The sequence below is a fragment of the Alexandromys fortis genome, unplaced genomic scaffold (genome assembly GCF_014885135.2).
Source record: "Alexandromys fortis isolate MF-2015 unplaced genomic scaffold, M_Fortis_MF-2015_v1.1 scaffold_2_1_26212458, whole genome shotgun sequence".
NCBI lineage: Eukaryota > Metazoa > Chordata > Mammalia > Rodentia > Cricetidae > Alexandromys > Alexandromys fortis.
Genome location: NW_026067930.1, coordinates 20,551,620 through 20,577,998, shown reverse-complemented (window position 1 = coordinate 20,577,998; position 26,379 = coordinate 20,551,620).

Below are 26,379 nucleotides of genomic sequence, written 5' to 3'. Positions count from 1 at the left end.
ATATTTGTTCTTATTGTATATAATTTTGTATTAGGCTTAGAACCCTCTTATTTAGACAAAAGGGGTAGGTGTTCTGGGAACTCCTTCAACCAACAGCTTTTTAGATACTGGCCTGATTTTGGCATGGTCAGAGCTACTATAATTACAGATAAAAAGTGTACTTGGTCCTTTTTCTCAGTTTCCAATGCACACAGAGGCATGTGGCGCTCAACCCTTACTGTGAGTTTTGTCCCCAAATAAATAAATGTTTGTTATACTCTATGCTGGGCTATTGTAGACCTTTTTTTTTTTTTAAATATATCTACATACTCAGGTCAAAGGTTTGGTGCCAAGAGCCTTTGCCCATTGGCACCACAAAAATATTTCTTTAAAGATTATTTTTTAAGATGATAATGAAAATACATTTCTCCCTCCTTTTCTGCCCTACCAACCCTTTCACATATCCCTCTTTGCTCTCTTCAAAATCATAGCATCTCCTCTCTTTTTTTTTTTTGTAAGTTCTCACTAACATCACACCCTAAACATGAGCTGAATAGGGGCAACAAGAAGAGACATGCTAATATGGACAGGGTAGGGAGTGGGGTGCCAGGGGACTTCAATCCTACACAAAAGCATTTCTTAAAGGCCCTTCTGGGTATAACTTTTCTACTAACCCAACTTGGCTCTGAGAGTATCTGCTTGATGTAGGTGGGTTAGTTTTCCTTGCAATCTCTGTGACATTCAAAGTTATTTGGAGTCATGTCTCTAACAGGTGACAAGGTTTTCTCGTTGTTTGTTTTTAACCTTGTACTTGATCTGTTTTGAGGCCAACAATTCATTTGTAAATTGGTCAGTGGGAGCAGAATGCTGGGATGGGTTTTTGGGAGGCCAGAAGAGCCTTTGACAGGAAGGTCTAAACTGCTGGATCCTCATGGGTGGGAGAGGGTATGCATCCCCACACACACCTGCGGATGATTAGGAGCTTGCTGCTGGGATGAAGGAATAATATCCACCTGCTTATCTGGGAAAGGAAGTGAACTCCCAGGCCTTTTATTGGAAAAGGTGAACTCTTTCTCAGAAAGAAGATTGATTTGAGAGTCAATATTTACTGAGAGTTCATTTGATAACTTTTTGATTATGTTGAAATTTCAATATAAGCATAAAGCAACTTAGATTGCTAAGTTATAAAATACTTTTTTTTCTATTTGAGTATAGAAATGCTCATATGCTCTCTTATAAACTTTTTCATTTTTCTTTATTTAATTTCATTATTACTCAAAACTCACAGCACATTTGAAAACTTCCATTGCCTCTCTAAGCGAGTTCATTTGGAACAGCATAGAATTTTCTTCTGCAATTTTCCTTTGTATCCTATATGTTTGTGGAACATCAATGTGTCAAGCCTTATTCTAAAATTCACAAAACTATAGGATAAATTGTTTATCGAAAAATACTTACTGGATAGTGATAGAGAGACTATGAACAGATATAATTTCCATTCCTTATCACGTCGTTCACACTCCACATTTTATCTGATCTTATCCAATCCCTCTCATTGCAGAATATTATTACTTAGACTCAGGAATCAAAAAATTCTTGTTTTGTGCTCAACACTCTTCTCTATATCCCCAAACATATTTTGGGGTGCTATCTCCTCTTCATAAATTCTTAATTAGCACCTGATTCCCCATAGTTACATTATTTTATTAGATTACTTTCTCATATCACAATAATTCAGGAGTAAAGTACTAGTCAGTGCCTTTCATTTCCAAGTCCAATTAAGTATCTCTTTTAAAAAAAAGTTTGTTTAATTGGTGTTCATGTGTGCTAGCAATACGTGTGTGCATGTGCCAGACGATGGCATCAGATGTCTGGAGACAGAATTATAGGTGTTCCATGAAAGAGCATCAAGTGTTCCTAACCACTGGGTCATCTTTCCACCCCCTGGAATCTATGGCCTAGATCATCATTTATGATCCATCTGATAAAAAAAATTATTGAATTGTATTCTAGTTCATCTTTCTTTATTCCTTCTGGTAAAAGCACCTGTTTCTTCCCTCTCCTTCATCTACTGCACACTCGGTAACTAATACCTCATTATTAAGAGTTTTGGACCACACAGACAGCCACAATGGGTGACCTCCCCACTGACTGACCTCGTGAGTGAGTTACCAGCTTTCTGAAGAGTCACAATATGGATCTTGCCACAGTCTGACTTTTTAAGTAATATAGCAAGAGAACCAAATTCCTTCCACTCACTTCTCCCTACTTCATCATTGAAATCTCCCAATGTTTCTTACCAGCCAGTTTAATTCCAAATTTCTTCGAGCTTTACTTGCTTCTTTCCCAGTAAGGACTTAGTTAGGAATTATTATGATCACTCCCTTGAAAAGGCCTCAATTCTTTCATCAGTTTTTATGCATCATATTTTTTATCCTTACATTTCTTGACAAAACCTCAAACCAGGATAAATCTAGCCATCTGTTTCCTGTGTGGCTACATTTGAGCAGTTGATTGTGGTTGGAGAAAATTACAAACTGGCCAGATAGGTTCTCCTTCAATTGTATCAGCACCACTTCAAATGGATTTAGTTTAGCCTAGAACTCCTGCTATCTTATTTTCTGGAAGACTGGGCCACAGTGATCACTCATCTATCTCTTTTCTTTATCTTTTCTTCTACTTCCCATGGAAAGTTTGACTCAATATTTTTTTCATTCCTTTGGTCATTCATTATTTACCATTTACACTTCTAGCAGAGTTAGTTTTCTTTTTTAATTAATTAATTTATTTATTAAAGATTTCTGCCTCTTCCCCGCCACCGCCTCCCATATCCCTCCCCCTCTCCCAATCAACTCCCCTCTCTCATCAGCCCAAAGAGCAGACTGGGTTCCCCGCCCTGTGGGGAGTCCAAGGACCTCCCACCTCCTTCCAGGTCTAGTAAGGTGAACATCCAAACTGCCTAAGCTCCCACAAAGCCAGTACGTGCAGTAGGATCAAAACCCATTGCCATGGTTCTTGACTTTTCAGCAGTCCTCATTGTCCGCTATGTTCAGCGAGTCCGGTTTTATCCCATGCTTTTTCAGACCCAGTCCAGCTGGCCTTGGTGAGNTTCCCTCTCTCATCAGCCCAAAGAGCAGACTGGGTTCCCTGCCCTGTGGGGAGTCCAAGGACCTCCCACCTCCTTCCAGGTCTAGTAAGGTGAACATCCAAACTGCCTAAGTTCCCACAAAGCCAGTACGTGCAGTAGGATCAAAACCCATTGCCATGGTTCTTGACTTTTCAGCAGTCTTCATTGTCCGCTATGTTCAGCGAGTCCGGTTTTATCCCATGCTTTTTCAGACCCAGTCCAGCTGGCCTTGGTGAGTTCACGAAAGAACATCCCCATTGTCTCAGTGTGTGGGTGTACCCCTCATGGCCCTGAGTTCCTTGCTCGTGCTCTCTCTCCTTCTGCTCCTGATTTGGACCTTGGGGTTGTAGTCTGGTGCTCCAATGTGGAACTTTGTCTCTGTCTCCTTTCATCGCCTGTATGGAATATACACATATTAGAGTAATACTCAGCAGTAAAAAACAATGACTTCTTGAATTTTGCATGCAAATGGACAGAAATAGAAAACACTATCCTGAGTGAGGTAAGCCAGAGTCAAAAAGAGGAACATGGGATGTACTCACTCATATTTGGTTTCTAGCCATAAAGAAAGGACACTGAGCCTTTAATTTGTGATCCGAGAGAAGCTAAATAAGAAGGTGAACCCAAAGAAAAACATATAGACATCCTCCTGGATATTAACCTCCAGAGTTAGTTTTCAAAACTGTAAAATAGCCTACACTTTTCCCTTAGTGAAACCAGCAAAATGATTTTCCATTGTCTCAGAACAGAGAGCAAGCTCTTTGCAGTAGCCCATCCCTGCTTGAATGTCTTTGTGGTCCTAACTCTCATCTACTCTCTGGAGAGCTTATGTGGTGTTTTGACATCTGCCTCTATCTCTTAGGCTCACCATTACTGCTGTCCTGTTGGCCTCAGGTTCAAAAATATTTTCTCAGAGAGCAGTCTCTGAATCTTCCAGTACAAATTTTATATTTCCCAGCTTTTCTCTGGAAATATGGTTCTATTTCCTATTAGTCTATTACAACTCACTATTTACAGCGATTCTTTGCTTAATTTTCCCAGTTTTCATTGGGTACTATGAAAGAAGTTCATTAGTTCACTGCGTATATTCAACATACAATCACATTATTGGCAAGTAGCAGTTTAGTATTCGTTGAATAGGTGAAAGGTATAATGAATTAATCACTAATCAAAAAGATTAACTAGAGAAAATTGAGGGGGAATTTTCAGCAGAAATTATCAGTTGAAATCAAGCTGTAGGGTTCTTTGAGACTAAAAGAAGAAACAGGATTTGAGTTCAGGAAGCATACTGCCAGCTCCCAAGAAGTTCACAGTATAATTTTCGGAATCTGAGAGTATATGATACATGGTGAGAGATGATGAAAGTGGCAGATGGAAAAAGCTTGCTAATCAGGTTGAAAGCAGATAACATCTAGAACTTTCCAGGTGAACCCAATGTCATGGTGGGTGAGGGTGGTAGAGATGGAAAAGGTGGGTAGGAAAATTTCAGGGTGACTTCTTGTGAAAGATCACACTGTTTCTGACGTTGAGCATATAGAAGAAGCCATGAGCCAAGGAGAAGGCAGAAGAAACAAAGACAAAGACATCCTCAGATCCTTCAGGAATGGAGCTCCATGAAGACCATGATGTAGCTCAGTGAATCCATTCCAGACTTGTGACCTCCAGAACAAAGAGCAACATGATAATTGTGTGTTCTTCCTAATCATTGCCTCCCTGGTAACTTGTGACAGCTGCAGCAATATAGAAATGAGGCTATGAATGAAAACTGGAAGCAGACGATGAAGGGACTTGTCACAGAGCTTTGCAAAGGGAGGAAATGGGATTTTTTAGGATAAGCACACAACATAGTAATCTTCAGCAGGGCTGTCGCTTTATCTGCTCAGATAATGCTGCACTGCACAAGGGTGGGGTGTGGTGAAAGTGGTTCTGCTCATACCAAAATAAATGTGTAAGTGGTTAGAAGAGTCTAAAAGGAAGTCCTCAAGGCAACTTCAACAACCTCATTTTTGATTGACTTGCACTCTCATCAATATGTTTTATTTCTCAATCTAGATGAAGAGTTATGGAAAACAGTGGCTCAAAAAAACAAAACAAAAAAAAAAAACAAAAAACAACAACAACAAAAAAAAAACACTGCCTTGTGCTTTCCTAGATCCCTAACAGAAGCTGCTCAATAAACATCTGCTGGTGGTATAAGGGACTGTGACCATGAAGATTTTCTTACTTCTGTGTATCCAAGAAAATTTTTTAGACAAAATAGAAGAGTTAGGAACAGTGTCAGGAATAGCATCAATCATTCTTCTATTGCTGACTGGCTGTCTCCTGAGACCATAACTTCCCAGGCTTATAGCTGGCATTGTAGTCATTTCAACTCTCCACACTTCAGAACTAAATAAGACAAACTTGAAAAGAGCATTGATTATTGAGAGAGGCAGTTCTTATTCTGAGACTCTCAATTCAAAGCGGAATCCTCAAAGCACCATTGATCATACATCTGCCTATCTAACGGACTCCATTGAAATCACAGCGACCTTCATTTTGTTGGCTTTTGGAGAGAGTGTGAGAGAAGATTATGAAAAGCTGTCATGGTTTAGTTTGTAGCTGCTTTCTTTTTCTTGTCTAAACTACTTTCGGGGGAGGGGGGAGAGAAGGACAGCTGTGGAAGGAGCCAGTTCAGCAATTTGTTTCTTGCTCATCTTCCTGCACTACCGTCTGTGTTCCTCTGGGAAGAAATCCTGGGGAATAGATAGCAGGAAATCACAAGCCACCTCTTGAGCTACGTGGGGAGTGAGGGCAGGCAGGCAAAGCCCACGGTGAACTATAAAAGGCAATAGTGGAGCCAGTTACTCCCTTGGGTACCATGGTAGGAAGCTGTCTTCCCTTCTTTGGGAACTGGGGCATAGGAAATGGTGCCATTTTATACAAATCACCCCAAATGAAAGAAATAACATGTCTAAAGCAACAGACACAGGACCCTTTTAGGAAGATGAACACAAATATACATCTAGGTTGGAGACATTAAGCAGAATCAGTGAGAGTATAATCACATGAGAGGGTATCTTCATGCCTGCAGCATCTAAGGTCATAACACTGGCCCTGTGAGCGAGAAGTTGGGCTGTATTTTCCCTTGAGTGCTGCAGCTTGAGACACTGTTCTATAGATAACAGCAACAGGGTGAGCTTACAGCATCCCATTCATTCTGGGTGCTTTTCCTCTGGGAGGAAGCAGATACTTGCTCCATCTTTTCTAGAATGGAAGGCCTCAGCTTTTAAAATGCAGAGTAACATGTCATCTACACAGCTGCTCCAAAACATTCCAGTAATACATTTCAGCATCTTCTGGCGGCTTCCTAGTAGAATTTGCATGCTTTAGAATTGTGTTCCCTGGCTTTAGTTCCCTTCATCACCTATCACTTGTCTTTGTGTAGCTGTCTCTTTGTTCTCCTTCCTGTTTTATTATCAGAAGCCGTGTTTCTAGGTTTCTGTGGCACAGTTGAATAAGGGACCTGTGCACTGTAGGATGCTCTCCTCTGTACCCGGGATTAGTAACACAGCACTCCCAAACACCAATTTCTAAGCACAAACCAAAGGCAAAGAGACAAGATGGCTGAATCTGAAGCGGACAGAAACAACAGCAAATAGTTTGAAAGTGTTCACTTTAAGAGTGATAAGGGGGAGGTCTGTGATAGAATGAGCTAGGATGTGTTGATAAATTCTGATTGGGCATTTCAATTAGCTTAGTGAAAATAATGAATTTTAAATGCTGAACCTTGGACGTTTTGATAGTTGGACCTTGGTCGTCAGTCTCAGCAATGTGTTAGCAGTCAAAGAAGGGAAGAGATGTTGGTGATCAGCTTTAGGAATATAATCTAACAGTTTAGCAAGAGGAAGAAGAGTAAAAGGCACCATGTTTGCCTTGCTTAGGCCTGTGTTCGCCATGGTGGGCCTGCTAGAGTCCTTCAATTTACCTTATTAATCAACCTTCCCTTCTCCTTCAAGGAATGAAGTCATCAGTTCCCCCTGAAACGCATCTCTTCTGTGAAGGAAGAAATTCATTCTAATGTCACCATTTGCTGACTCAGTTATATTGTCCCTGAGACTGCAGACTTCCTCACTCACACAATAATTTTAGTAGTCACTGAGCTTTCTGTCTTGAACAATTTGTAGTTCTTTATGCATCTCCCACTTGAGTTTATCATCCCTTGGGGCATTTAGTCCTCTCTCAGTTTCAACTTTACATCTCTCATGAAGATCACTATGATGCCAGAAATATACTAGGCATCCAAGGAATGCATGTGTCAAGGAGGTAGATCTAAGTCATTTCTCATATGTACCCAGGCAAACCTTTCGCCTCATCCAAGTGTGTCTCAGGGTTGTGAGATATCCATAGAAATCAGGAGAGGAAGCTACGTGAGGCATCATTGTATAGAAGGCAGCTGAGTGAGGCCAAAAGTGGGACTGACAGGAAGCTTCAGATAAGGCGCCTTGACTTTTCAGTTATTCAAAGGTTACCTGAAAGTAAAACATGGAAGTCAATTCGTTTAAGACACAGTGCAATGCTTTCCATAAGCAGAAGCTCCGAAGGCATCGCTTCGGGGATTCTTTTTCATTGAAGGTCGATTGGCTTTTGATTTTACAAATGATGTCATGTACGTTTTCAGTCTCTTTCAGAAGCATTCCTTGTTCTTCATTATATTCTATCTGGAGAGCAGGAAACATTATGTCAAAGTCATGTGCGTGTGTGTACATTTTTTGTCCTCTTCTAAGGGGAGAGGCACTTACCAATTTGGGTACCAGGGTTAAAAAGAGCAAGATAATAACAACAAGCAACAATTGCATGGCAATTTGCAGCCTACCAGATCTTCAATCTGTTGTTGCTTTAAACTCTCAAGACAGCACTACGAGGGTGGTATGATTGCCCTTGCTCTGCAGAGGAGGAAACTCTAGCTAATGATGTTTAAGTGACTTGTCTGAGGTTATTTAAAAGCACCAAGACTGTCAGAATGCTATTTATTCAGAGTAACACAGAGTCAACTGAACTCCAGCCTGATTATACAGGGATTTTTTTCTCTGCAATAATATACAGCCCTTACTAAAGGCTCACAGTGACACAGATGTTCTGAGTACTTTACAAGTATTAACTCATTTAACTTCAACCCTGCCCCCATTCATTGTTACTCCCCTCACTTAACAGAGAGAAACCTGAATTCTGGACAGGTTAAGTACCTTGATCTTGCTTTCAGAGTTGATGAATGGCATATAGATATTTTGTCCCTAAGCAATCTGGCTATCAACTGCATTCTAAGGAAGTCTAGTATTCTCATTGTGGTAGTCCGCCAGTATGAGGTGGCAACTCTGATGAATGAAAATGGAATGTTTTCATCCTTTAATAAATTCATAGTGCTTTAAATTTAAGAATTTTCAGTGTCAACAAAAGTCTTTTGGTGACAGTTGATTTGGGGGTTCTAAGCTGTTCTTTGCTCCCAAGTTTGAACTTATCCCTTTTAACTCCTGGATCCTATATTAGTTACCCCACGTTGATGCGACCCAAATACCTAAGAGCGACACCTGAAGGGGTAAAGTACTTATTTTGACCTATAGTGCCAGAGGGCTCGATCCATTTTTACTTGTCATCATGAGCAATCTGTGGGACCATGAGGAAGTTCATACAGCTGCTCACAGCCTGGTTTACATGAAAACAGAGAGAAGGAGCCAGAAAGCAGTCAAGGATAATATATACCAAACCATGCCCCAAGTGCCTTCCTTCCTGTGTGCATGCTTTCAATAGTTTCTGGAGCTTCACAAAACACCACCACCAGTCAGTACTAAGCATTCGAAGCACGAGCCCGTGGAAGACACTTTAGATTCAAACTCTATCAGATGTCATCTCTCTCTTTCTCTCTTCTATTTGCCCATTACTCAGAACAGCACAATGAATGCAGTAATGCTTTAGGAAGCATCTGTTGAATTAATAAAAAGAATTCTGTTAATGTCCAGTGGCCAGCGGCTGGGAAAACAGTGCCCTGCTAAAGAAACATATCATAAACAATGCTGCTATGAACATAGTAGAGCATATACTTTTGTTGTATGATAAGGCCTCTCTTGGGTATATTCCCAAGAGTGGTATTGCTGGGTCCATGGGTAGGTTGATCCCGAATTTCCTGAGAAACCTCCACACTGCTTTCCAGAGTGGTTGCACAAGTTTGCATTCCCACCAGCAATGGATGAGTGTACCCCTTTCTCCACAACCTCTCCAGCAAAGGCTATCATTGGTGTTTTTGATTTTCGCCATTCTGACAGGTGTAAGATGGTATCTTAAAGTTGTCTTGATTTGCATTTCCCTGATCGCTAAGGAAGTTGAGCATGACCTTAGGTGTCCTTTGGCCATTTGAACCTCTTCTGTTGAGAGATCTCTGTTCAGCTCAGTGCCCCATTTTATAATGCTGAACATAGCGGACAATGAGGACTAATGAGACCCCAAGAACAATGGCAATGGGTTTTTGATCCTACTGCACCTATTGGTTTTGTGGGAGCCTAGGCAGTTTGGATGCTCACCTTACTAGACCTGGTTGGAGGTGGGTGGTCCTTGGACTTCCCACAAGGCAGGGAACCCTGATTGCTCTTTGGGCTGACGAGGGAGGGGGGCTTAATTGAGGGAGGGGAAGGGAAAGGGGAGGCGGCAGTGGGGAAGAGACAGAAATCTTTAATTAATTAATAAAGAAATAAATAAAAAATAAAATAAAAAATAAATTAAAAAAAGAAACATATCATACATTTCACACTCTGTTCTTTCTCTCAGGCTTTCTTTTTTCTTATCATTTCCCATGGCCAGCTGTTACGACTTGCCTTTTTGTTCTGCCAGACATTCTGCAGGACACAGAAGAAAGCATCTGATGAATTATGCCATTACAAGACAAAAGAGATCTTCAAATTTCCTGCTTCATGGAAAGTCTTCTGGATACTATGGGCCTGTAAGCTGAAGATGGATGTCCCAATGTTACAGAAGAACTTTGGGTGACTGTCCAGGCAGTGAGATGTCTCTGACAATTCTAGAGTTTTGAAAGTTGCTTATAATGCACTTCCTGTTAACTTAGGTAATATTATATCCTTCTGGGGTCTTTGATGGAGCTGAAGAATAGTTATAATTATAGTTTTCCTTAGTTATGATAAAAAATAAAGTAGATATAAATATTGTAACTGTAATTCTTGCTTGTTTTGTTATATGCAGTTTTACTATGTTAAAGTTAAAGCCTTCCTTTTTATTTAGACAGAAAAGGAGAAGTGATGTAGGATTGCTCCCTATATGCTATGATTATGTTATTACTATTGGTTAATGAATAAAACTGTTTCAGCCAATGACTTGGCAAAGCAAAGCCAGGCAGGAAATCTGAACAGAGATATATAGAGAGAGTAGGCGGAATTGAGGAGATGTCATGTAGCTGCTGAAACAGACAGATGCCAGAACTTTACCCAGTTAGTCACAGCCTTGTGGCTATACACAGAATAATATAAATGGGTTATTTTAAGAATATAAGAATTAATTAATAAGAATCTTGAGCTTATAGGCCAAGCAGTGTCATAATTAATATAGTTCTGTGTGATTATTTTGGGTCTGGTTGGCAGGAAATGAATGAACAATCTCTACCTACAATTGTTCTAGCTAAAACTCAAGCATTATATTTAATAGATTTGGAGAGAGTGAACAACATTGTCTTGTTTCTGATTTTGGTATGGTTGTTTGAGATGATCATGTGGCTTTTTTCCTTCCAGTCTATTTATATGGTGGGTTACACTTACTGATATTAATGTGCTGAACCATCTCTGTATGTCTAAAGATGCAGGCTACTTGATCATAATGGATGATCTTGGTTTCTGTTGTAGTTGTTAGGAGAGTATGGTGGTTATATGTTGCCTGGTAGGAAATTCTTCTGAGATTCTGCCAGGTGTGGCTAATTGGCATTCAGGGTAGAATGTGGTTCCAGATATCGAGAGCTGACACTTAAGAATGGACTTAAGTTACAAGTAGGGGACTGGGTGGTGCATAGAAGGCAGGGAAGCCGGGTATGCCAGCAGGATCTGTTTTGTCTCCTGGGAATGAATATAGAAAGGGGGGAAAGACAGGATAGGTGGACTGCTACAGAGCTGTGGATGAAATTGGAATACTGAATTTGGAGGATAGGAGGGAGGGTAAAGAACTTGTATCTCAGCTTCTTAAATTATGAGTGTAAAGCATACTTGATAGACAAAATTTTCTCCCAAGCCACTGATGGTACACACCACTTCATTTTTATTACATAATAAAAAATTGTTCATATAGTTTAATTCTGAAGAGACTTCCCTTTTCTCACTTAAAAAAAAGCTTAAAATCTAGGCTGGTGAAATGGCTTAGTTAATAAACATACTTACAGCGAAAGCCTGATGTCTTCAGTTCGATTCCTGGATCCCATGGTGGAAGGGTTGAACATACTCCCGAAAGTCGTTTCTGAATTTCCATTACACCATGGGTTATTTTGTGTTTTGTGCCCTGATTTACACACACACACACACACACACACACACACACACACACACACGCATAATCAAAGAAAAGATCCAAGTCTTTCTTTGTAGTTTAGGTGTGTCTCAAACCTGCTAGGGTGGCCTCCAGTTTCTAAGCCCCTGTCTTCACCCTCCTGAGTGCTGGGATTATAGATGTGTACCATCTTTTTTCTCTCTTTTCTTTTTTTTTTATTTTAGTAAGGAGCACAGATCATATGAATGACAAAAAATTTGATTTCTGGTCAAAATTTAAACTAAATATCATTGCATACCTTAATTTTTTAAGCTAATCTCTAAGAACATAAAATTAAATTTACTATCTTTAATAGAAAAGTGATTTTACATAGTTATGAAATCTGTAATAATCTATAGAAATTATTGTTTTTAGAAATAAAAATAGTTGTGGTTGGGTTTTTCTCCTAATAAATATATAATTTTCTAGAAATAGACTATTCAGAAATTTGTCTGACTAACACCAGTGAAGCTTTATTCTTTGAAATGTCTTTATTTAACAAAATACCTGCCATATTAGATTTTAATGGATTTTCTTGTTTAAAAATAACTTTGTGCAGTCTCATATGTCGTTGTGATTCTTGCCATTTTTTTCATCCTTTCTAAAGTTGGTTTCCATTATCTGGTGATGTAACAAGTCCTTTCCCCCTTTCATCTAAACATTTGTAGGAAAGTGACTTCTCATTGTCCTCCAGTATTTGTTTACCAGTAAACGTTGATTCTTTATTGGTTCTCTTCAATGATGGTCATTTTTGCTCTTTAATGACGGTGACCAAATGACTGAGGCAGGAGAAATAAACAGAAGACCCATGTGTGGCCTCCATTAAGCATACTTTCCTCTTTTTTTTTCTCCTTGGCAGAGTGTAGACAAGAAGTTGGTTCTATCTTTTCTGGTTGCGGTTAAGTTATATTAAGCTACCAACTGCCAATGTTGGCCATGAGTCCCACAGTGTACTTGGTACGGTGAGTAATAGGGTTTGTCCAAGCCCTGATATATTGTCTTTGCTGCCTTATTTAAGCCCAATATTAGGCAATGTAAAGATTTGATTTAATGAGGCTTCTCTGGTTACATTTCAGAGTTATGAAGTGTTTTGTTATGCTTTTGTGTGTGCTTTTTAAAAAAAAAATAATTTCTTGGTTAGCACACGAAGAAATGGATTTCATTGTGGCATCTTCAGATTTATTCTTATCTGCCTCTCTTGACTATTCTCTGTCTTTTTTCTTCCCTTCTTCCTAGCTCCTTCTCTCCTCCACTTTTAAGTACTGTCCACAAACATATACAAATCACATATCCTGTATTAAAATTAATATATGACATTTGTCATTTTGTGCTTGATTTATTTTACTTAATAGTATTGTTTTCTAGTTCCACTCATTTTCTTGAAGAAATCGTAATTTTATTCCTCACACATGAATAAAATTCCAGCATGCATACACATTTCCTTGTGTACATAAGCATCTAGCCTGGCTGCTTAAGTTGGCTATTGTGCATAGTGCTGTCATGAACATGTGCGTGGAAGTGTCTCTGTGCAAGTGTGCAGAGTTAAAATCCTTGGGGTGTATACGCAGGGGTGGTATGGCTCTGTCCGGTGGCATGAGATTTTTGTTTATTTGTGTTGTGACAGATATCCTTATTGATTTCTCATAATATCTGTATCTGTTTAAATTTCTATAAGCAATGTATAATGTTTTCTCTTTGCTCATAGTTAGGGTCTCTTTTCCTGTAAAGAGACAACATGACCATAGCAACTCTTATAAAGGAAAACATTTAATTGGAGCTTACAAATTCAGAGATTTAGTCCATTATAATCGTCGGACATGGTGGTGTATAAGCAGACATAGTGTTGGGGGAACTAAGGTTTCTATATCATGATCTGCAGACAACTGAAGGAGTCTGTGTGCACACTGGGCGCAGTTTGAGCATAGCAGACCTCAAAGTCTGTCCCCACAGTGACACACTTTCTCTGAGGCCATACCTACTCCAACAAAGCCACATCTTCTAATAGTGATACTCCCTATGGCAGTATTTTCTTCCAAACCACCACACCTCAGATTCTTAGTGGTCCTTGGCATCACTTGTGTTCTTAGTGATATCCATTCTCTCTAGGAGGAGGTGGGATGTGGATGTAGTTTTAATTTATGTGTTTCTGATTTCTTGAGAATTGGAAATTTGGGAGTCTGATCGTGAATGCCTGATCCGACTGTCCTACTGAGGTCGGGGGATCTGGTGTAGTGGTTTCTGAAGTGACGGATGCTGCTACTTACTCTCCCAGGAGCTGCAGACCAGTAGGGCAGTTATGTGGTTGTCAAACACCAACAGCAGTGTCATTTTGATGTCTGAGACAGAAATGGTGAAAATTTTCCAGTGAAAATTCACCTGCACTTTTATAGTCATCAATACCTCATGTTGGTATTTTTTTAGTTTAATTGTGACATTATTTGACACAAAAGCAAAGAAACCTTTATTCAAATTCTAATTACTGCCAAAGAATATTCAAGCATTCTTATAGACATAATAACATTAAATTTCAGGGGATATTTGACTAGGGTCCTGGTGGTCGTATTTTTAGATGTGGATTGGGACTTTATTTGGAAATAAGGATTATTAATATGGGAGGTTATTTTTAGAACTCAATTTTGTTCTGCATTTGATTCTTTGATGGGAATTGCCCCATTTGCTTCACTTTTCTAAATATCTTTATCTTAAAATGCAGTGAAATATAAATGAGCATACATATATCTGAAAGAAGCATGATGTTGGCCACTCTGCTGTCTCAGCTGAAAAATGTGTGTCAGCATTAAAGTGACACCTCCATGGCCCTGTAAGATTGAAGGGGGGTGATAGGGAGAAGTTTCTTATATAGAGAGGTTTTTAAAATTGTTTTAAATATTTGCAATTATATTTTGGTAATACAGTTTTTTTAATGTGAGTACTTTATTTATTTGGGGAATAAGTGGATATTTTGTGCATACTAATGCTTTTGGTATCTCCCTCAGAGTAAATCTATTCTTTTTAGTAATTTTTGTGTTTAGGAAAAGTGTTAGGGGTGTGTTGAGGGGAATTGCCTCTGAAAGCCATTGGGTCTGTTTAAAGACCTAGTCTCAATTACATTGGGAGTAATCTGCAGATGTGGCTGCAGAGGAACTCAGCAAGGGGCTTCTTTTAGAGCTCCTCACCCTCCAGACACATTAGTTTTAAAGTACTAATCATTAAATGATGACAATTATAATTCATATAAATCATATGAATTACGAATATCCAGGTTTCCTTCCCGCGTCCTATCTCTAGCTAAGCATACCGATTATTGGTAAAATTAAATTGTATTCTGATTTCCTCCTTGGACATTTTACTTGGCATTGGAGAGTCAGAACTGAAAATGCAGTAGCACGGAATAATTAATCTCTGAATGGTTACACTTTCCATGTTGTTCCATTTGTTACAGAAGACTACAGCCCCAGTGTATTACTGGACTCCCTTGAAATCACAAAATGTGAGCCTGTAGCCTCAATGCATGTATTACTCTCATACAGGATATGGGGATATCCCAAAGAGGGGTTTTCCTGAATCCCTTGAATATTTTCATTTTTCTAAAGATTCTGCATAACGTACCTAATTTCATATTTTCTTCTTAGTTAGATCCAGCCAATGCTAAATGCTGAGGAAATTTTCTTTATGCAAGCAATTTTTTCTCCTGTGTTTTATAAGATAGTGAATCCAATGGTCATTCATATTTTCAAGTTAAATGTTCTATTTATGTTTTAATTTTTTATTAATTTGTGTGTATGTGTACACATGTGCATGTGTGTAAAATATATGTGAATGTGTTCTTATACACATAATAACCATTCCATCATACACATGAGGAGGTTAGAGGCCAACTTGCAGGAACTGAATCTTTCCTTCCTCTCTGAAGTCCTAGGGTCAAATTCGGGTTGCTAGGTTTGTGTTGTAGGCATCTTTCTCAGCTAAGTCATCTTATTAGCCTTTTCCATATTTTTGAGGCAGGTCTCACTACATACAACAGGCTTGTTTTGAAATGACAATAATTCTGATGTCTAAGTCTCTTGAATGGTGAGACTACATGTGTACACCACTAGTCTGAGCCTCTAAGATTCTTTGGGACAACTAGAAGAAGTATATGTGGTAGGTATGAATGTAGAATTCATGGAGAACATATAAAAGAAAACTACATAGAGAGATCTTCCACTTTTCTGGGCTACTCAACTATTCTGTGTTTTTGAAAACAATTTTTAGATGATTTTAATTAAAATATAGTTACATCACTTAACCTCTCCCCTTCCTTCAGCCCATCACACTTATATTCCCCAATCCTTTCCCATACATCCACTCAGGTTGATAACCTCTTTATTGTTAATTATATTTACTACATATGCAGGTAAGTGTGTGTGTATACATACAAACAAATATATAAATAGAACCTTCTGAATTAATTTTGTTTGTATATGATTTCAAGTTTAATTATTCTATACTGTGTAATAGATAAGGGCCCTCATCTCATCTCAAGGAGAGGCTAATTCTTCTCCACCAAGCAGCCAATAGTTGCCTATAGTTTATTGCTTTATGGGTGTGGCCCATGAAAAGTTGCCCCTTCCATGTTAACATGTCCATTGCTATTGCTATTGTTCCAGTCATATTATGAAGGCATTTCCAGAAGACTATTTCACAGTAGACTTCCTGGTATTCTTGTTCTTATACTTTTTCCATCCACTCTTCTGAGATTTTCTCTGAGCCACAGACACAGGAGCTGTGATGTAGATTTATCTGTTGGGGCTGGATTCCTCACAATCCAGTGATGTCTGCCTTGGGCTCAGTTGTGTTTTTTCCATGATTGTCTCCATTTTCTGGAAAGAGAAGCTTTGAGCAGTTGTGGTAGCTGCATTTACCTATAGGTATAAGGATAAGATTTAGAACTTAGTGTTGATCTATGCGGGTCTAGCAAAGAGGTGGGAGTAGATTCTTTTCAAAGGTCCATGACCTCACTATCTCCAGGAAGCTGGCTATGCTTCTCACAGCAGACACGAGTTCCTTTCTACTGAGCAAGCCTTCAGTCCAATTAGAGAGCTGCTGGTTGCCACCTCTATGTAAATTCCACTTCTTGCACCTTTATGCATTTTTTGCTATCCTTGTAATTGTCATGGCTCATTGGTGCCAAAGCCAGGTAGAATTGTGCTGCCTCCTTCCTTGATAGCTTTCATAGTATTCCTGGAGCCATGAATACTAGGTCACAGAAAAGAGGCATTTATGTCAGATAAAGCTGATGCTATATCTAAGTCCTTTTGTCCTAAGTGCGGGGTCTTCAATACTAGGGGCCCATTTTTAGCCCTTCAGAAGCACTCAAGGCGGCACTGCTAATCTGTATTGTTTTTGTAGTCACTTTAAGGTTTCCATTTTGTTCACCATTTTATCTAAAGCTGAACCGAGGAATATATAGTTTTAAAAAATGAGACATGAAACACTAGAACATATTGCACAATATACTATATATCTACACTCATTTCCATGTCTAGACTTATATCCACATGAGCATGTCTGTGTTCATATTTGGGGCTGTACAGAACTTCAAATTTCGTACTAGACAGCTACTCATTTCAGTATATGATTATTTACAGATTTTATATCTTTATAGATGAAGCAATTGAATACTGTCAGTATTCATGATTGTAGGATAAAAAAGAGCCAGTTCAACAGGTCTCTAGCCTATGTGTTTTATCTTCTACTGACCATTAGAATATTATAATTCTACAAATGGGGAAGTGCCCACCCATCCCAGAGGGATTGTTGGCAGTTAATGGCTTCTGGAGGAGAGAGAGTCATTTTCTGCAGTGATGTAGAAACTGAAAAGTAGTCCACGGTCTAGTAAGTAACCTCCCACCCATGCTGCCATGTTCATGCAAACAACCCTGGTTAAACGCTGTGGGTCACACACAAATATGACATGAAGGTAGGAAGGTGGCCTGACATGTAAGAAGGACTGTGGAAAGAGGATAGGGGTGAAAATAACTGAAATCCACAATATAAATGGATGGAGCTATGAATGAATAAATGATAAAAATAGAATACATGGAAGTATTCTTACAGCATTTTAAACTTAGTATATGTATATTAATTATTAATAATTAGGCTTTTCTTTATGTGACATTAACATGAAGAATATTCCTCATGGAGGTAGTATGACATGGTATAACATTTCAGAATTCTTGTCCTTATATTCTTATAAAACCTGAATTTTTCAATGCTTTTAAAAGCGAGGTGTTTCTAAGCACTATCCAGGGGATATTATTTTCTCTAGAAAATGTTATTTTGTTGGATTAGAAGACCAGTTTTTAAAACATGAGCAGAGTAAATAAGCTTAAAACTAATATAGAAAAGTATGACTAGGTAATAAAGATGTTTGCACAGTGAACAGTTGTTTATTATATTTTGCAATGTGTGTTGAGTTTCTTATTTCAGAGAAAACCGTATTGTCTTATTTGAAGCACTGAGTAGAATAGTTTGAGTTTCTGTTCCAAAACATGATTTGTAATGATGAAATGACAAAAAAAAGCACCTCCATTAGCAGCAGCAATTTGTGAGTAGGCCACATATTTACTTTAATTTTCAGTTTTTCATCTTAAAATGAATTAACCATTTGATGGTTTGTTCCAGAGTTACTGTGTAAAATCACGAGACAAAATGGTTATGGTGCAAATGGAAGAAAACAGAGTTTATGGCCTTTTCAAACACTTAAAGGGGTTTTTAAATTAGACTGCATTCTACCTTTGAAATGAGACTTCGCATCGTGGTTCCTTCTACAGTGGAAATTCTGGGGTGCAACTCTGTGTATAAAAATACAAGGCAGGACTTGTTCAATTCCAATCAACACTGACATCAACTAAGTAATAGTCCTAACACACACACACACACACACACACACACACGAGAGAGGGGGTGGGAGGGAGGGAAAGGAAGAGAGAGAGAGAGAGAGAGAGAGAGAGAGAGAGAGAGAGAGAGAGAGAGAGACTGAGATAGATTGAGATAGACAGAAAGCAAGACTTACTGACTTATGTATGTGGTCCCTGAAATACCAGAGGGGTAGCCTGAGGGGAGATAGGCCCAGAGCTTACTGCTTCTTTGTTTTTGCCTGTTCTATTTTTCTGTCAGTTGTTTTGGCTTTCAAATGTGGTGCTTATAGACTCAGACTATGGCTTCTTCACATAGTATGAATACTATGTTGGAGAATTTGTGGTCATAGTTTTATAACTCTGGGTCCTCAGAAAAGTAGTTCTGGATCAATCAACACATTTCCAGGAACAGAAAGTAATAGAGAGATGCATAGTAGAATAGAATTTGGGGGAAAGAAGCTCTCTTCCCAGTGTGTGAACAGGATGAGGTTTTCAAGAGAAAGAAAAGGATGACGGCTAGAAAATTGACAGATATCTGTCTTCAGGGGACGTATCTTTTGGAGATTTTTACCAGTTCATTGCCTCATGTGGGTTGCTGAGGATTTCAGAAACTGGCGCTGGCATTGGACCCTCTGCCAGATAACGTTTACTTCCAATCCCAGTTTACTCTTAATGGTGATCACTATTCTGGGTAAAATTGGGTCTCTCTCCAATACCAATCTTCACTACCTGTAAACATGGAGATTACTTGATGATAATCAATTTAAAATGGAGTCCTCAGGGTAGGTCTTCACCCAGTATGACTGGGTCTCATATGTGAGAGGTAACTTTGGAAACTGCTAAGGATGACAAAGCTAAACGACCACTCATGAGAGAGGTCTAGAAGAGAATCCCCCAGCATTGTTATCCATGGGAATCAACCATGCTGGACTCTGACTTCCAGAACTCAGAGGCAACACTAGGTAGCATTTTGCTATGAATAGGGCTCTGCACAGCTCTAACTACTAAAAAGTTTTTTTGTGGCCTGATAAACTGCTCTGCCAATGCAACAATCCAAATCAGACCAAATCAAACCATTTTTTTTTGAAGGCCAAGTTTAATGGATGTTAACACTCCCAGGTGGTGTTGCAGCTCCCCAGCGAGGAGACAGAAAGGAAAACTAAAAACCACGTGTTTGTTCTTGTGGGAGGATAGCAGTTTAAATACCCTGTGGGAGTGGTCTTGAGCATCTCTGAGGAGGGGGGTCATCGTTTGGCGGGCTTTCTTAGGGATGGAGTTCAGAATGGATGCTGAAGGAGCTAGCATGTCTCTCTGTCATAAGAAGCTCTTTTGTTAAATACCATCTGTCAGATCTGTAAAGGCATTTGAGAATCAGGGTACCATTATCTGTATATGTATATATCCAAATTAGACATATAAGTTAAATTTAGACATATAGTTTACCCTATCAGTTACAGCTTACCAATGCTAGAGGAAGCAAGAAGATTAGAACAAATATTTTAGTAAGCCAAAGCATATGGCAGGCAGAATATCTCCTTGGTAGGGCCAGCACACATGGGTACTTTTACCAAAGATGGCACTGAGGTAAAAAAAAAAAAAGGTGGCTATCCACATGTTTGTATTTTTCCAGAGCTATTGTAATCTAGAGTTATAAGTTTTATAGATTTTAAAACAAACACACATACATACACAGGCATAAAACAAGCATAGTGGGGCAACATTATTTACACATTATGAACAAAGCTTTTTCCAGGAAACTGTTGTCAGTTGACCAACTTAAAATTCTAGAGGAGGCTGAAGAAGCCAGATAAAGACATAGGTGATTCCATTAAGAACCAGATTAGCAGATGCTGTAAGGGACAACAGAAACGTAAAGACAGAATACCTATGCAGTTTTAGAGTGGAAAGAGAGAGGAAACGGATCTGTTGTAGAGAGAATTTCAGCGTGCGACAAACAGAAAACAGCTAAAGAAGTGGAGAGGGGAGTTGGGGAGGGGGAGCAGGAGCAGGAGCGGTGGCACAACATCCAGAAACCATGGGCATATGGGGGGCTTGTATACATGCTGGCAGAAAATTTTAGGCATTAAGGGATGTGAGGTGTCAGATAGCCCCAATTTAAAAGGATTTTGTAAAAGGGAGCCCAAGGGCATTTGGAGAACAGGCCTTGAATTCTAAGTGTCTATCTCTCAAGTCTATACTGAACCCAAAGCCTAATGCAATGTGTCTACTGTGGTATACTTTTGGGTCGAAAAAAAAAAAAACCCACAAAACAGAGGGGGATGAGGAATGCCTTGAAAGGACATCTCCTGATGAAGGAACCCCACAGAGACAAGGCAGGTCCTTGTCCTGGTCAGGTTGGTTGCCTGGCATGGTTGCATCTTTTGTAGGCTGCCCGAATTGTAGGCAACGACTTGGAACTCAGAACGTACTCAGACAAAGCTGATCTTAAGCCTGGTGGAGAGCAGGTGTGGGAGCGCATTTCCTTACCATGGGGCCCTGGGCCAGTGAGAAAAACAACACCCTCAGTGGGACCTCCAGATGAAAAGATTTTGTGGCCCGATAAACCTCTCCACCAATGCATTAATCTGAATCATACCAAATCAAACCAAATTTTAAAAAGCCCATGTTTAATTGGTGCCAGTGGTCCTGGGTGGTGGTCCAGCTCCCCAGGGAGGAGATAGAAAGGAAGACTGGAAACTGGGGGCAGTTTAAATACCCTGTGGGAGTGGTCTTAAGCATCTCTGAGAAGGGGCCATCATTTTGATGTTTTTTTTTTGGGGGGTGGAGTTTGTACTGAGGCAACTCCCAGGGGAGGGGGCTTGGGACCCAAACACCTACAATTGGAGTGTCACACAATGACCCCTACCATCTCTTTTCTGGATTTCCTCCTTTTTCTTCTTTCTGCTCTTCTAAAGTCCTGATAGCTACCAAGAAGAGAAGGCATGTGACCTGTAGGTGGAGGCTGCATGGTCCTTTGTTCCTAGCTGCTCAGCCTCAAAAAATCACTCAGAAACTATATTATTTAAATCACTGCTTGGCCAATCACTTAAGCATATTGCTAGTTAGCACTTATATCCTTGGTTAACCCTTTTCTGTTATTTTATATTTTACCACAAGACTCATGGCCTACTAGCAAGGTTCCAACTGGCAGCTTATGTCTTTCTTCTCTGGTAGCTCCATGACTTCCCCCTGACTCCACCTACTTTTTCTCTATATATTTTCCAGCCTGGCTATATTCTTTTAAGCCATTGGCTGTAAGCAGCTCCTTTATTCATTAGCCAATGAAAGCAACATGTATACAGAAGGACTTTCCACACCAGCGTCCTTCAGTCTTTTGCATAATTTAAATAGTTTTTTTGAATTATCAAGTAGTTTTTCTCTAGATAAAGAGTTCAAATCACTGGTGGATGGTTTTATTAAAGGAGGAAATAATCACTGGTATTAGAGATTAATTTAGAGGGTTTTAATTAAAACTTTACTGTAGTGATGAGGCGAGCAGGCCTGCTTTTCGTCTTGCCTGACTACTGCACGGCTAGCTTTACACCCGAAATAACAACACACAAATTGTATTCTTTTAAACACTGCTTGGCCCATTATTTCTAGCCTCTTATTGGCTAATTCTCACATCTTGATTAATCCATTTCTAATAATGTGTGTAGCACCACGAAGTGGTGGCTTACCGCAAAGATTTTAACCTGCGTCTATCTCAGAGAGGAGAGCTATGATGTCTGCCTCACTTCCCTTCTTCCCAGCATTCTGTTCTGTCTACTCCACCCACATATGATCTGACCTATCAGGCCAAGCAGTTTCTTTATTAATTAACCAATGAAAGAAACACATAGAAAGAAGACCCACCTACATCACTTTACTCAGTTGAGAAGCAGAACATCTTCAGAAGGGAGAGTTGCTATAAAGGCTAGTGACAAGTAACCCGCATTTTGAGTAGCTCACCTTGTCCTTGGTTCCTGTAATCCTGATGCATCCCTGCTGATGCTTCTATAAAGCAGGAGGTCTTAAGAATTGCCTTGGGGTTAAATGAGTTAATAGTTACAAAATGTCCATAAGAGAGAAAGGGCATAGCATGTCTGTGGCTGACTGGCTCCCCTGTATTCCTAACTTCCCTCTGCTTCCCTCTTCCTCTAGTCTGGTGGAACCCTGCTGTGAATGTTTGCAGGTGAAGCAAAATGTAGCTCATCATGTGCTCTATTTCTAACCATTATCACTGCTGCACCAACCTGGGAAATCAGCATTTAAAAGGCTCTCCTATACATAGAAGCTGTGTATTCACAAGGCTGTTCATTGTCTCTCAAGGCAAAGAAATGCATGGGTCTATTTCTCTCTTGGCTCAAACTCTTATGCAAACGTCTCAGGAATTAACTAACGGTAGGATTACCCAGAAAGCGCAGTGCGGTCATCTTCTCTCTGCCTCATTTATCCAAGAACACAGCTCTGACAGTATTTTAGGTCCTTTATCTTGAACGCCTGGGCACTGGCAGGATGAAAGCCCTCTGTACAGGCAGTGCACCTGGGAAATGCTGCTGGAGGCTCCCTAATGAAAGCCAGACATAGAACAAAAGGCAAGCTGTGAGGTCTTCCGGCTGTGTTTGTGATGATAATGCTGAGAAGCCGGCTCATACCTGAGCACACCTTTTTAACAACCTGCTCCAACATATGTTTCTCCCTTCTAACCCTCGCTGGATCAGTGGGACAATATTTAATGGCAACCTTGCAGGCGAATAGACTATCTCAGTGGTGTGATCGCCAAGGCAGTAATTTACAGCTTATGTACTGGTGTAAGTCAGGCTGAACATTGCGTTGTTTTCCTTGGGAACTTTACTGAGTTTTCAAGGTCATAATCACAAGCATCTCGCTCAGGTTGTTCATAATAATTTGAAAATTTCTTCTTGTGCTTTATCTGAAGAAGAACTACAAATAAAATCTGGTCATTTTACAATATTTTTGCAATTTCTCCAAAATGTTTTATGCAATGCTATTTGTGTTGGTGGCCACCTTTACTTTATTTATGTTCATGCATCTGCAGTATTTTGAAAAAAAAATGCTAATTTTGTGGGAGACTGCTTTTAAATATTTTATTCAAATCTTTGTTTTCTGTTTATTTGTTCTGTTTTTGTTTTTGTTTTGTTTTGTTGTTATGTTCTGTTATGTTTTTTGAGACAGAGCTTCTCTGTGTAACAGTTCTGGCTCTCCTGGCATCAAATTTCCATTTTTAACTCATCCTGTTTTTCCTTTCTCATAAGTGGACCAAGTGAATTTAAAAAGTAGTCTAGGAATTATGACAATCAGCAGATACAAAAATTTGCCCTTAAGTCACTGACAGAGCTATGTATAATGGCACACGTATATCTTACAGTGGATTCAGACACTGCATGCTGTTCGCTTTGAACTGTAACTCCACAGGGGACTGTGTGATCCGGGGCAAGAAATATTCCACATACTTTCCACCAGGAGGAAGGAGGAGATTTCCATTGTACCATTTTTTCCTTCAATTTCACGTAAACTTAAATATTTTATACTTTGCATAGAATTATGATAGCAAATCATTTTTTTAGAACTACACATATTTCTAAACCGTCTAACCTATAAATAGGACATTTTAAAAGGCATTCTCCCTCATTGTTTGTTTTCTTAAAATTTTCCATTCCCCTTGTATATTTTTCATTCCCAGGAAGCTTTTGCAGCTTCTATGTTGAACCTCGGTGCTACATTCCCAACTGTTTCTTAAACAATCCACGCACGACACAGGCAGCAAAATCAATACCGTTTTCGTTCTTTCTACCAACCAAGCCCTCTACAAGGCTCAGCAATGTTACAAGAAATCAGGCTTGACTCTTATCTTTTGAGGGAATCTATCATAATCACATATCAGTGGCTTTAATAAGGCTCAGTGTAATCCTGACTAATGAGTGAAAATAAGTATCCCGGAATTGGAGGGGGCTAGATCGTGGCTTCTCCTCAGTGGGGGGTGGGGAACACGAAAAGTGTTGTGGTATAGATGAGCTTTCCCATAGGCATGAAGCTGAAGAGCTCTGTTCAAGGAACAGGGAGGACAGTGAGGACTCAGGCTGCTGCAGAGACCCGGATCAAACAGTGTGAGGCTGGAATGAGTAGGGCAATTGCAGGTGAGATGGCACGAGGGTGTTTAGTCTCCCATGCAGGGAGCTGTGCATTCCAGATAGGAGAGAGAGCTTGCACCCTCCATTCGCAATGCTGGGGGAAGGCATGGGACTCGGGATGTGAGATGGTAAAGCGCTACTGTCAGCTTGAATGCGGTAAGACGCAGGGAAATTTATAGAATATGCTTGTTTGTTTGTGAGACTATATGCAAGGACCCTTAATATCGTGAGAGTTTTGAGCTACTATATGGATTAATCTCTTGATTCCTAATGTAAACAGACAGCAGAAAGGTGATAGAAATAGAAAATGAGGGTCATGTTCTTGGTGCTCTCTATCCTGAATTTTACCATACTTACACTTCTTTTGCTTTGTTTCTTGTCTACTGTGAACACAGGAAGCTGCTCTACTACACTCTCCCACTGCCATGGTGTTCTGACAAACTTCACAGTAGTCTGAGTCTCAAATCTGAATTCCTGAATCCAAGTAACTATTTCCTTATTAAAGTTGTCCTGGCTAATGTTTTGGCCACAACGGCATAAACGTTACTAGTATAGATAATAAAGCAAGTGTGGAAGACACCTGTGAAACAGGGGAAGGTGGTTGTTGTGATAAAGCAGTGGCCAAGGCAATGCCTAGATTCCAGAATGACAGGGAAGCACAGACCCCCTAAACCTCCCTCAAACAGTGCCACCAACTGGTGACTAAGTGTTCAGTATGTGAGCCTATTATGGACATTCTTATTCAAACTATTACCCTGATGGGCAGAAGGGTCGGCCAGAGTCACAAGTATGACTGAAACATCTTGAAAATCCCCCCCACACACACATGTATGCGCATGCACACACACATACACGCACAGAGTGCACTTAGATGCAGACAGTTTATTTTTTTCATATTTTCCCCAACACAGGCTATCTTTTGACTTTTGATAATGGCCATCATAACAGTTATGATACAATAGGTCACTATGGTTTTGATAATAGCCATCATAACAGTTATGATACAATAGGTCACGATGGTTTTGGTAGAAGTCATCATAAGAGCTATGATATGAAAGGTCACTGTGGTTTTGCTCTGTATTTCTCTCATGATTAGTAATGCTTTCATAACCTGTTTTCTGTAAATAGAGAGTATTTTCTTTTCTCCTTTCCAGTTTTAAGCTATTCATTCACATTTTCTTGCCCACTTTAATTACTTTTAATGCCATGTTGAACAGAAGAAGTGAGAGTGCACACACTCGTCTTGTGTCTGCTCTTAGGAGGAAAGCCTTCAACTTTCACCACAAAGCATGATGTTGATTGTAGGCTTGTCTTACATTGTCTTATTCTTGAGAACCTGTCCTTTTGGTACCCAATATGGTGAGAATTTTTAACCCTAAAAACATATCTAATTTTGTCAACTGCTTCTCCTTGCATCTTGAGATGATTGCATAGTTTTTGTCCTTTATGAGGTATATCATATGAATTAGTGCATACTGTACCATCCTGAATCTAAGAGATAAATTCCACTTTATCACAGAACATGACTCTTAAAATACTCTTGAATTTGGTTCACTGCTATTTTGTTCAGTGTTTTTATATATATTCATCAGAGGAATGACCTATAAATTTCTTACTTGCTTTATAAACTTGTATGGCCTTGATATTATAAACTGAGTTTGGAAATGTTCTTTTTTTTCACATTTTT